Consider the following 12,844-nt stretch of genomic DNA (forward strand, 5'->3'; position numbering starts at 1 on the left):
TTTATATTTGGTTTTTAAGGTAACTGAGACAGTTGGTGGTTTAGCAGCAAGAGTGAGGAAGTGACAGCAGACTAACTTGGAGAAAAGCCCAGACGACCAAATGTTAGGATATACCACTCTAACTTTCATCATTCAAGAATTTCAGGAGAGGTGGTTCCAGGAGAACCCCTGACTTCATTACTGTGCCAAAGTTCATAAGGGTCAAGGGTCACACATTGCAAAGCAAACAAATGCTGTTTTTGTGTCTGTTGGACTTAAAAAACTGGAAAACTGGAACAAAGCAATTGATAAAACTATCGGTCATCATCAGCCCATAACAGCAAAACTATCACCTGCACCAGAGAAACAGCAGGAGGAAGCGGGAGAAAGCTGACGCTCAACAGGACATGAGAATGACAAGGGAAACTTTAAACACACATGCTGTTCAGCCCCATCCATCTGGAATAATTTAGAGAGCAGCGTGAAACTTGTCACACTGATACTATATTCAAAAATGTGGTTCAAAGTCTGTGACTGACTTGGGGTGTAACCGTTTTACATAATCTTTATTTTTAACTAATATTACAGAGTGCACTTAATTCATCATCATTTGTCCTCTTATTGTCTACCTGGTTGTTTATTTGATATATTGGTAATAATAAACATACACTTGTTGTTGATTACATGAATACATATTTGAATGTATATTTATATCACTGAAATTTTGAATGTCTGTAGTTCATTTTTTTTGTTGTATTCGTATTCAGGTCTTGTAAATGAGACCTAAATCTCAATGGCTCAAAAAAATCGTTGCTGAGATGCAAATAGAATGACTTCAACATTCACCTCCTGTTTGAATAAACAACTTTACTCGTCCTGAAGTGCAGAATGAAACACTGATCAAAGGCAAATCACAGTTGGGCCAGTAGTGCCTGTTTTTCACAGTGTCACAGAGTGTTTGTAATTTCTATGGCTTTTATTTTAGAGCTGAATCTTGTTTCCCTTATGAACTACTTTCTTAAGAAAAAAACGACCTTTCTGCTTTTCATTGATAATAGGGATGTATTTTATATTCATGCAGCATCTTCTGTGTTATGGAGCCTTGACTCAGTGTACCATGCATCAATAGGTTTTATCACTAATGCAAAGTCTCTCGCTCACCATTGCACTCTATAAATTGGTGGGCTGGATATCATTGACTATTGCAGACAACAACACTAGAATATTTTTATGTACAAAGTGATGCTAGGTAAATTTCCACTTGACCTCTGGACATGTGGCATGACATCAGGGCTAGCAAGGCCAAAAGTGTTTAACCAGTTAAAGCTAAAAAGAGACATCAGTTAAAACGAAACTGAAGTGAAGTGATTTCTCTCCTTATATCTGATCTCAGAACAGCATTCTGTCCCATAAATGATCTGATGACTTGCTGCATTGTTAGCAGGCTCGAGTGGCTGAGGCGACCAATGAGGAGACCATGAAGCAGGGATCTTGATTTCTGGAGAGAATTCTTCGTCACTTGAGTCAGTTTCATCTGGTTGACATGCCTGTGCCTGGGATATCAGTTCCTCAGCCAAGAGGAATTTGAACTCCAGGTATTGGGAGGTTTTTCTTTCCAGGTCGTTGCAAGGCCTTTTATTGTCTGTACTAGCAACGTAAAGTTAGCAACTTGCCTGGCCTTAACAGATCTGAGGGGAAAGGATTCTGTGTAACAAGTGGCGTAGTCACATGTTACCAATATGTACCGACTGTCACATCCAATCATCTCAAGGGGCCCCACTACATCCATGCCTATTCTTTCAAATGGTGTGTCTATGACAAGTAATGGCTGAAGCTGGGCACGTGCTACTACCATTGGTGATGTTAGCTGGCATGTCTCACATGAAGCACAAAGGTTCTTGACACTGATGTACATGACTGGTCAGACAAACCTACTGCCAATCCTGCTGTGTTGTTTGGAATGCTAGGTGGCCTGGAAATGGGATAGAGTGACCTAGCTCCATGACTTTCTGTGTGAGGCTGTTTGGTAAAGTTAAGGCATCAACCTTGCCCTGATGCTGGCAAAGAAAAATCCATTTTTAATGACATAGCCAGCGTCAGCTAAGCAGTTTACCTTGCCCTGACTCACACCTTCAACCTCAAAGACCCTATCAAACCAGGGCTTCAGTGTTGAATCAGCTTTCTGCAGTGCTGCTATGTCAGAGGGGATATGGAAATCCCCTGGACTCTGGACTTTGTCTGTCCAATTGGGGAAACTAAGGAGCTCCGTTACTTCACAGGGGCTCAAATGGTAGAGCGCTTCCTTAGCATGCGAGAGGTAGTGGGATCGATGCCCACATTCTCCAGTAAACTGGAAGAAGAAGAGGCATCATGTGCAAAGCAGTGAGTCTTTACACACCAGCCCAGTGGACAAATAAGTGAGTATTCTGGTCCAAAGGATTTGGACCAGATTGTTGAGTCTCCTGGGAAGGGATGAAAGGGCAGCATTGTAAATTGGAGAGAGGTGGTGTCTGAGACCTCCTCCCCTGTTCAGGGATGGTTTCTCTATTTTAACATAGGTGGTGTCTGAGACCAAACTTGGTCTTTTCAATTTGTAGTCACAGGTGCTGAAGTTGTGATTCTCCTGTAATTGATGAGGGCAGCATAATAACACTACAAGCCTTGTAGTCTGACAGACTAAATTTAATAGGCATAAGGGCTAAATTAAGCTCTCAAATGTCCCCCCACCTACGTTAAAACCTGAGGCGTTTACCTGGACACGCCCCTGAGTTCATGACCCGGACCGGCGTTTTCTTTTGAAGCTTGTTTGCCAGAGGACGAGGTGGCCGAGTGGTTAAGGCGATGGACTGCTAATCCATTGTGCTCTGCACGCATGGGTTCGAATCCCATCCTCGTCGGGATAGAGTTTTCTTTAGTCCACAATGTTTCCATGTCAACAATAGTAGATTCTATCCCAAATGTTCTCCCCATTTATCTGCTGTGACATGTACTTGGAAAGAAATTGGTAAAACTAAGGAGCTACTTCACAGGGGAATTAGCTCAAATGGTAGAGCGCTTGCTTAGCATGCGAGAGGTAGTGGGATCGACGCCCACATTCTCCAGTAGACTTCTATTCTTGGAGACGAGGCATCATGTGCAAAGCAGCGAGTCTTTACACACACAGCCCACGTGAGTATTCAGATCCAAAGAAGTCAATGAAATGTCATCCTGAAGTCCACATTGACGAATTCATTAATGGGTTTTATTGTTTATCACGCACTAAAACTCTGCTCAGCCTTTATGGTATTCTGTGACTAAGTTTGGCAAATACGTCTATGTGTTTGGCGGCACAGGGGAATTAGCTCAAATGGTAGAGCGCTCGCTTAGCATGCGAGAGGTAGTGGGATCGACGCCCACATTCTCCAGTAAACCTCTATTCTTGAAGACGAGGCATCGTGTGCAAGGCAGTCAGTCTTTACACACCAGCCCAGTGGACAAATAAGTAAGTATTCAGGTCCAAAGGAGTCAATGAACTGTCATCCTGAAGTCCACATTGACAAATACGTTGACGGGTTTGACTGCTTATCAGGCACCAAAACACTGCTCAGCCTTTATGTTATTCTGTGACCAAGTTTGGCAAATACGTCTATGTGATTGGATGTTTATAAGACATTGAAACACTGCACAGGATTAATGCGACTCTTAGACAGAATTATACAACTGTGAAAATGTATTGTTGCTGCAATTCGCTTGGCGTTTCCATGTCAACAAGAGCAGATTCTATCCCAAATGTTCTCCCAATTTATCCGCTGTGACATGTACTTGGAAAGAACTTGTTAAAACTAAGGAACTCCATTACTTCATAGGGGAATTAGCTCAAATGGTAGAGCGCTTGCTTAGCATGCGAGAGGTAGTGGGATCGACGCCCACATTCTCCAGTAAACTTCTATTCTTGATGACGAGGCATCATGTGCAAAGCAGTGAGTCTTTACACACCAGCCCAGTGGACAAATAAGTGATTATTCAGGTCCAAAGGAGTGAATGAACTGTCATCCTGAAGTCCACATTGACAAATACGTTGACGGGTTTGACTGCTTTTCACGCACCAAAACACTGCTCAGCCTTTAAGTTATTCTGTGACCAAGTTTGGCAAATACGTCTATTTGATTGGATGTTTATAAGACATTGAAACACTGCACAGGATTAATGCGACTCCTAGACAGAATTATACAACTGTGGAAATGTATTGTTGCTGCAATCCGCTTGGCGTTTCCTATGCGGATTGATAGTTAACATCATAAATATGCTATTCTCACTTCATTTAGCTCCAAAAAACAAGTGCACTTGTCTTCAAGGAAGTTGTTTGAAAACCTGGTTAAGATTATTTGTCGGTTTGCAGGGTGAAAAATTCTACACCTGTAGTCACCGGTGCTGAAGATGTGATTCTCCTGTAATTGATGAGGGCAGCATAATAACACTACAAGCCTTCTAGTCTGACAGACTAAATTTAATAGGCATAAGGTCTAAATTAAGCTCTCAAATGTCCCCCCACCTACGTTAAAACCTGAGGCGTTTACCTGGACACGCCCCTGAGTTGGTGACCCGGACCGGCGTTTTCTTTTGAAGCTTATTTGCAAGAGGATGAGGTGGCCGAGTGGTTAAGGCGATGGACTGCTAATCCATTGTGCTCTGCACGCATGGGTTCGAATCCCATCCTCGTCGGGATAGTTTTCTTTAGTCCACAATGTTTCCATGTCAACAATAGTAGATTCTATCCCAAATGTTCTCCCCATTTATCTGCTGTGACATGTACTTGGAAAGAAGTTGGTAAAACTAAGGAGCTACTTCACAGGGGAATTAGCTCAAATGGTAGAGCGCTTGCTTAGCATGCGAGAGGTAGTGGGATCGACGCCCACATTCTCCAGTAAACCTCTATTCTTGAAGACGAGGCATCGTGTGCAAAGCAGTGAGTTTTTACACACCAGCCCAGTGGACAAATAAGTGAGTACTCTGGTCCAAAGGAGTCAATGAACTGTCATCCTGAAGTCCACATTGACGAATACATTGATGGGTTTGACTGCTTATCAGGCACCAAAACACTGCTCAGCCTTTAAGTTATTCTGTGACCAAGTTTGGCAAATACGTCTATGTGATTGGATGTTTATAAGACATTGAAACACTGCACAGGATTAATGCGACTCCTAGACAGAATTATACAACTGTGGAAATGTATTGTTGCGGCAATTCCACAACGTTTCCATGTCAGCAAGAGCAGATTCTATCCCAAATGTTCTCCCAATTTATCCGCTGTGACATGTACTTGGAAAGAACTTGTTAAAACTAAGGAACTCCATTACTTCATAGGGGAATTAGCTCAAATGGTAGAGCGCTTGCTTAGCATGCGAGAGGTAGTGGGATCGATGCCCACATTCTCCAGTAAACCTCTATTCTTGAAGACGAGGCATCGTGTGCAAAGCAGTGAGTTTTTACACACCAGCCCAGTGGACAAATAAGTGAATATTCAGGTCCAAAGGAGTGAATGAACTGTCATCCTGAAGTCCACATTGACAAATACGTTGACGGGTTTGACTGCTTTTCACGCACCAAAACACTGCTCAGCCTTTAAGTTATTCTGTGACCAAGTTTGGCAAATATGTCTATTTGATTGGATGTTTATAAGACATTGAAACACTGCACAGGATTAATGCGACTCCTAGACAGAATTATACAACTGTGGAAATGTATTGTTGCTGCAATCCGCTTGGCGTTTCCTATGCGGATTGATAGTTAACATCATAAATATGCTATTCTCACTTCATTTAGCTCCAAAAAACAAGTGCACTTGTCTTCAAGGAAGTTGTTTGAAAACCTGGTTAAGATTACTTGTCGGTTTGCAGGGTGAAAAATTCTACACCTGTAGTCACCGGTGCTGAAGATGTGATTCTCCTGTAATTGATGAGGGCAGCATAATAACACTACAAGCCTTCTAGTCTGACAGACTAAATTTAATAGGCATAAGGTCTAAATTAAGCTCTCAAATGTCCTCCCACCTACGTTAAAACCCGAGGCGTTTACCTGGACACGCCCCTGAGTTGATGACCCGGACCGGCGTTTTCTTTTGAAGCTTATTTGCAAGAGGACGAGGTGGCCGAGTGGTTAAGGCGATGGACTGCTAATCCATTGTGCTCTGCACGCATGGGTTCGAATCCCATCCTCGTCGGGATAGTTTTCTTTAGTCCACAATGTTTCCATGTCAACAATAGTAGATTCTATCCCAAATGTTCTCCCCATTTATCTGCTGTGACATGTACTTGGAAAGAACTTGGTAAAACTAAGGAGCTACTTCACAGGGGAATTAGCTCAAATGGTAGAGCGCTCCCTTAGCATGCGAGAGGTAGTGGGATCGACGCCCACATTCTCCAGTAAACCTCTATTCTTGAAGACGAAGCATCGTGTGCAAAGCAGTGAGTTTTTACACACCAGCCCAGTGGACAAATAAGTGAGTACTCTGGTCCAAAGGAGTCAATGAACTGTCATCCTGAAGTCCACATTGACGAATACATTGATGGGTTTGACTGCTTATCATGCACCAAAACACTGCTCAGCCTTTAAGTTATTCTCTGACCAAGTTTGGCAAATACGTCTATTTGATTGGATGCTTATAAGACATTGAAACACTGCACAGGATTAATGCGACTCCTAGACAGAATTATACAACTCTGGAAATGTATTGTTGCGGCAATTCCACAACGTTTCCATGTCAGCAAAAGCAGATTCTATCCCAAATGTTCTCCCAATTTATCCGCTGTGACATGTACTTGGAAAGAACTTGGTAAAACTAAGCCTGTGTATATTCTCATTTGTCCAGGTCATAGTATCCTAAAGGAGTTTTTAAATCGAAAACAACTGGACTAGGTTATTTGTCTGTGAAGACGTTTCACTTTTCATCCAAGAGGCTTCATCAGTTCTGTATGCATCTGACCAGACTAGGACTGGTCCTACTTTCTGGTGTGGAGACCCAGGTATTTAACCTCTTGTGGGCGTTCACAAGGATGATGATGTCACTGGTTCCCTTTTGTGCTCCAAGTGTCAATGAAAGTCGTTTGCATGACTGTCATTGGTGGAAAATTGGTTTCGACTTCGTTAGTGCTCTATTGTGTTATAACGACAGTCGTTGGAGTCACATGCTACTTGTGAACAGTTGTTATTCTTGGAGGCTAGATTGTTGAGTCTCCTGGGAAGGGATGAAAGGGCAGCATTGTAAATTGGAGATAGGTGGTGTCTGAGACCTCCTCCTCTGTTGAGGGATGGTTTCTCTATTTTAACATAGGTGGTGTCTGAGACCAAACTTGGTCTTTTCAATTTGTAGTCACAGGTGCTGAAGATGTGATTCTCCTGTAATTGATGAGGGCAGCATAATAACACTACAAGCCTTGTAGTCTGACAGACTCAATTTAATAGGCATAAGGGCTAAATTAAGCTCTCAAATGTCCCCCCACCTACGTTAAAACCTGAGGCGTTTACCTGGACACGCCCCTGAGTTCATGACCCGGACCGGCGTTTTCTTTTGAAGGTTGTTTGCCAGAGGACGAGGTGGCCGAGTGGTTAAGGCGATGGACTGCTAATCCATTGTGCTCTGCACGCATGGGTTCGAATCCCATCCTCGTCGGGATAGTTTTCTTTAGTCCACAATGTTTCCATGTCAACAATAGTAGATTCTATCCCAAATGTTCTCCCCATTTATCTGCTGTGACATGTACTTGGAAAGAACTTGGTAAAACTAAGGAGCTACTTCACAGGGGAATTAGCTCAAATGGTAGAGCGCTCCCTTAGCATGCGAGAGGTAGTGGGATCGACGCCCCCATTCTCCAGTAAACCTCTATTCTTGAAGACGAAGCATCGTGTGCAAAGCAGTGAGTTTTTACACACCAGCCCAGTGGACAAATAAGTGAGTACTCTGGTCCAAAGGAGTCAATGAACTGTCATCCTGAAGTCCACATTGACGAATACATTGATGGGTTTGACTGCTTATCATGCACCAAAACACTGCTCAGCCTTTAAGTTATTCTCTGACCAAGTTTGGCAAATACGTCTATTTGATTGGATGCTTATAAGACATTGAAACACTGCACAGGATTAATGCGACTCCTAGACAGAATTATACAACTCTGGAAATGTATTGTTGCGGCAATTCCACAACGTTTCCATGTCAGCAAAAGCAGATTCTATCCCAAATGTTCTCCCAATTTATCCGCTGTGACATGTACTTGGAAAGAACTTGGTAAAACTAAGCCTGTGTATATTCTCATTTGTCCAGGTCATAGTATCCTAAAGGAGTTTTTAAATCGAAAACAACTGGACTAGGTTATTTGTCTGTGAAGACGTTTCACTTTTCATCCAAGAGGCTTCATCAGTTCTGTATGCATCTGACCAGACTAGGACTGGTCCTACTTTCTGGTGTGGAGACCCAGGTATTTAACCTCTTGTGGGCGTTCACAAGGATGATGATGTCACTGGTTCCCTTTTGTGCTCCAAGTGTCAATGAAAGTCGTTTGCATGACTGTCATTGGTGGAAAATTGGTTTCGACTTCGTTAGTGCTCTATTGTGTTATAACGACAGTCGTTGGAGTCACATGCTACTTGTGAACAGTTGTTATTCTTGGAGGCTAGATTGTTGAGTCTCCTGGGAAGGGATGAAAGGGCAGCATTGTAAATTGGAGATAGGTGGTGTCTGAGACCTCCTCCTCTGTTGAGGGATGGTTTCTCTATTTTAACATAGGTGGTGTCTGAGACCAAACTTGGTCTTTTCAATTTGTAGTCACAGGTGCTGAAGATGTGATTCTCCTGTAATTGATGAGGGCAGCATAATAACACTACAAGCCTTGTAGTCTGACAGACTCAATTTAATAGGCATAAGGGCTAAATTAAGCTCTCAAATGTCCCCCCACCTACGTTAAAACCTGAGGCGTTTACCTGGACACGCCCCTGAGTTCATGACCCGGACCGGCGTTTTCTTTTGAAGCTTGTTTGCCAGAGGACGAGGTGGCCGAGTGGTTAAGGCGATGGACTGCTAATCCATTGTGCTCTGCACGCATGGGTTCGAATCCCATCCTCGTCGGGATAGAGTTTTCTTTAGTCCACAATGTTTCCATGTCAACAATAGTAGATTCTATCCCAAATGTTCTCCCCATTTATCTGCTGTGACATGTACTTGGAAAGAAATTGGTAAAACTAAGGAGCTACTTCACAGGGGAATTAGCTCAAATGGTAGAGCGCTTGCTTAGCATGCGAGAGGTAGTGGGATCGACGCCCACATTCTCCAGTAGACTTCTATTCTTGGAGACGAGGCATCATGTGCAAAGCAGCGAGTCTTTACACACACAGCCCACGTGAGTATTCAGATCCAAAGAAGTCAATGAAATGTCATCCTGAAGTCCACATTGACGAATTCATTAATGGGTTTTATTGTTTATCACGCACTAAAACTCTGCTCAGCCTTTATGGTATTCTGTGACTAAGTTTGGCAAATACGTCTATGTGTTTGGCGGCACAGGGGAATTAGCTCAAATGGTAGAGCGCTCGCTTAGCATGCGAGAGGTAGTGGGATCGACGCCCACATTCTCCAGTAAACCTCTATTCTTGAAGACGAGGCATCGTGTGCAAGGCAGTCAGTCTTTACACACCAGCCCAGTGGACAAATAAGTAAGTATTCAGGTCCAAAGGAGTCAATGAACTGTCATCCTGAAGTCCACATTGACAAATACGTTGACGGGTTTGACTGCTTATCAGGCACCAAAACACTGCTCAGCCTTTATGTTATTCTGTGACCAAGTTTGGCAAATACGTCTATGTGATTGGATGTTTATAAGACATTGAAACACTGCACAGGATTAATGCGACTCTTAGACAGAATTATACAACTGTGAAAATGTATTGTTGCTGCAATTCGCTTGGCGTTTCCATGTCAACAAGAGCAGATTCTATCCCAAATGTTCTCCCAATTTATCCGCTGTGACATGTACTTGGAAAGAACTTGTTAAAACTAAGGAACTCCATTACTTCATAGGGGAATTAGCTCAAATGGTAGAGCGCTTGCTTAGCATGCGAGAGGTAGTGGGATCGACGCCCACATTCTCCAGTAAACTTCTATTCTTGATGACGAGGCATCATGTGCAAAGCAGTGAGTCTTTACACACCAGCCCAGTGGACAAATAAGTGATTATTCAGGTCCAAAGGAGTGAATGAACTGTCATCCTGAAGTCCACATTGACAAATACGTTGACGGGTTTGACTGCTTTTCACGCACCAAAACACTGCTCAGCCTTTAAGTTATTCTGTGACCAAGTTTGGCAAATACGTCTATTTGATTGGATGTTTATAAGACATTGAAACACTGCACAGGATTAATGCGACTCCTAGACAGAATTATACAACTGTGGAAATGTATTGTTGCTGCAATCCGCTTGGCGTTTCCTATGCGGATTGATAGTTAACATCATAAATATGCTATTCTCACTTCATTTAGCTCCAAAAAACAAGTGCACTTGTCTTCAAGGAAGTTGTTTGAAAACCTGGTTAAGATTATTTGTCGGTTTGCAAGGTGAAAAATTCTACACCTGTAGTCACCGGTGCTGAAGATGTGATTCTCCTGTAATTGATGAGGGCAGCATAATAACACTACAAGCCTTCTAGTCTGACAGACTAAATTTAATAGGCATAAGGTCTAAATTAAGCTCTCAAATGTCCCCCCACCTACGTTAAAACCTGAGGCGTTTACCTGGACACGCCCCTGAGTTGGTGACCCGGACCGGCGTTTTCTTTTGAAGCTTATTTGCAAGAGGATGAGGTGGCCGAGTGGTTAAGGCGATGGACTGCTAATCCATTGTGCTCTGCACGCATGGGTTCGAATCCCATCCTCGTCGGGATAGTTTTCTTTAGTCCACAATGTTTCCATGTCAACAATAGTAGATTCTATCCCAAATGTTCTCCCCATTTATCTGCTGTGACATGTACTTGGAAAGAAGTTGGTAAAACTAAGGAGCTACTTCACAGGGGAATTAGCTCAAATGGTAGAGCGCTTGCTTAGCATGCGAGAGGTAGTGGGATCGACGCCCACATTCTCCAGTTAACTTCTATTCTTGAAGACGAGGCATCATGTGCAAAGCAGCGAGTCTTTACACACACAGCCCACGTGAGTATTCAGATCCAAAGAAGACAATGAAATGTCATCCTGAAGTCCACATTGACTAATTCATTAATGGGTTTTATTGTTTATCACGCACCAAAACTCTGCTCAGCCTTTATGGTATTCTGTGACTAAGTGTGGCAAATACGTCTATGTGTTTGGTGGCACAGGGGAATTAGCTCAAATGGTAGAGCGCTCGCTTAGCATGCGAGAGGTAGTGGGATCGATGCCCACATTCTCCAGTAAACCTCTATTCTTGAAGACGAGGCATCGTGTGCAAAGCAGTGAGTTTTTACACACCAGCCCAGTGGACAAATAAGTGAGTACTCTGGTCCAAAGGAGTCAATGAACTGTCATCCTGAAGTCCACATTGACGAATACATTGATGGGTTTGACTGCTTATCAGGCACCAAAACACTGCTCAGCCTTTAAGTTATTCTGTGACCAAGTTTGGCAAATACGTCTATGTGATTGGATGTTTATAAGACATTGAAACACTGCACAGGATTAATGCGACTCCTAGACAGAATTATACAACTGTGGAAATGTATTGTTGCGGCAATTCCACAACGTTTCCATGTCAGCAAGAGCAGATTCTATCCCAAATGTTCTCCCAATTTATCCGCTGTGACATGTACTTGGAAAGAACTTGTTAAAACTAAGGAACTCCATTACTTCATAGGGGAATTAGCTCAAATGGTAGAGCGCTTGCTTAGCATGCGAGAGGTAGTGGGATCGACGCCCACATTCTCCAGTAAACTTCTATTCTTGAAGACGAGGCATCATGTGCAAAGCAGTGAGTCTTTACACACCAGCCCAGTGGACAAATAAGTGAATATTCAGGTCCAAAGGAGTGAATGAACTGTCATCCTGAAGTCCACATTGACAAATACGTTGACGGGTTTGACTGCTTTTCACGCACCAAAACACTGCTCAGCCTTTAAGTTATTCTGTGACCAAGTTTGGCAAATATGTCTATTTGATTGGATGTTTATAAGACATTGAAACACTGCACAGGATTAATGCGACTCCTAGACAGAATTATACAACTGTGGAAATGTATTGTTGCTGCAATCCGCTTGGCGTTTCCTATGCGGATTGATAGTTAACATCATAAATATGCTATTCTCACTTCATTTAGCTCCAAAAAACAAGTGCACTTGTCTTCAAGGAAGTTGTTTGAAAACCTGGTTAAGATTACTTGTCGGTTTGCAGGGTGAAAAATTCTACACCTGTAGTCACCGGTGCTGAAGATGTGATTCTCCTGTAATTGATGAGGGCAGCATAATAACACTACAAGCCTTCTAGTCTGACAGACTAAATTTAATAGGCATAAGGTCTAAATTAAGCTCTCAAATGTCCTCCCACCTACGTTAAAACCCGAGGCGTTTACCTGGACACGCCCCTGAGTTGATGACCCGGACCGGCGTTTTCTTTTGAAGCTTATTTGCAAGAGGACGAGGTGGCCGAGTGGTTAAGGCGATGGACTGCTAATCCATTGTGCTCTGCACGCATGGGTTCGAATCCCATTCTCGTCGGGATAGTTTTCTTTAGTCCACAATGTTTCCATGTCAACAATAGTAGATTCTATCCCAAATGTTCTCCCCATTTATCTGCTGTGACATGTACTTGGAAAGAACTTGGTAAAACTAAGGAGCTACTTCACAGGGGAATTAGCTCAAATGGTAGAGCGCTCCCTTA

General features: G+C 42.9%; 10 non-coding genes across 10 annotated transcripts; all 10 read left to right on the top strand.

Annotated features, from left to right (window-relative positions):
• The first annotated feature begins 2,794 nt into the window (after positions 1-2,794).
• Positions 2,795-2,876, top strand: trnas-gcu (transfer RNA serine (anticodon GCU)). The gene has a single exon. It is a non-coding gene; the product is annotated as a tRNA-Ser (tRNA).
• Positions 2,877-3,310: 434 nt separating this feature from the next.
• trnaa-agc (transfer RNA alanine (anticodon AGC)) lies at positions 3,311-3,383 on the top strand. Its single transcript has one exon. It is a non-coding gene; the product is annotated as a tRNA-Ala (tRNA).
• A 1,215-nt stretch (positions 3,384-4,598) lies between these two features.
• Positions 4,599-4,680, top strand: trnas-gcu (transfer RNA serine (anticodon GCU)). Its single transcript has one exon. It is a non-coding gene; the product is annotated as a tRNA-Ser (tRNA).
• A 1,416-nt stretch (positions 4,681-6,096) lies between these two features.
• On the top strand, positions 6,097-6,178 carry trnas-gcu (transfer RNA serine (anticodon GCU)). The gene has a single exon. It is a non-coding gene; the product is annotated as a tRNA-Ser (tRNA).
• Positions 6,179-7,545: 1,367 nt separating this feature from the next.
• Positions 7,546-7,627, top strand: trnas-gcu (transfer RNA serine (anticodon GCU)). The gene has a single exon. It is a non-coding gene; the product is annotated as a tRNA-Ser (tRNA).
• Positions 7,628-8,994: 1,367 nt separating this feature from the next.
• trnas-gcu (transfer RNA serine (anticodon GCU)) lies at positions 8,995-9,076 on the top strand. The gene has a single exon. It is a non-coding gene; the product is annotated as a tRNA-Ser (tRNA).
• Positions 9,077-9,510: 434 nt separating this feature from the next.
• trnaa-agc (transfer RNA alanine (anticodon AGC)) lies at positions 9,511-9,583 on the top strand. The gene has a single exon. It is a non-coding gene; the product is annotated as a tRNA-Ala (tRNA).
• Positions 9,584-10,798: 1,215 nt separating this feature from the next.
• Positions 10,799-10,880, top strand: trnas-gcu (transfer RNA serine (anticodon GCU)). The gene has a single exon. It is a non-coding gene; the product is annotated as a tRNA-Ser (tRNA).
• A 432-nt stretch (positions 10,881-11,312) lies between these two features.
• On the top strand, positions 11,313-11,385 carry trnaa-agc (transfer RNA alanine (anticodon AGC)). The gene has a single exon. It is a non-coding gene; the product is annotated as a tRNA-Ala (tRNA).
• Positions 11,386-12,599: 1,214 nt separating this feature from the next.
• Positions 12,600-12,681, top strand: trnas-gcu (transfer RNA serine (anticodon GCU)). Its single transcript has one exon. It is a non-coding gene; the product is annotated as a tRNA-Ser (tRNA).
• Positions 12,682-12,844: the final 163 nt, after the last annotated feature.

This window comes from Seriola aureovittata, chromosome 13 (assembly GCF_021018895.1).
Source record: "Seriola aureovittata isolate HTS-2021-v1 ecotype China chromosome 13, ASM2101889v1, whole genome shotgun sequence".
NCBI lineage: Eukaryota > Metazoa > Chordata > Actinopteri > Carangiformes > Carangidae > Seriola > Seriola aureovittata.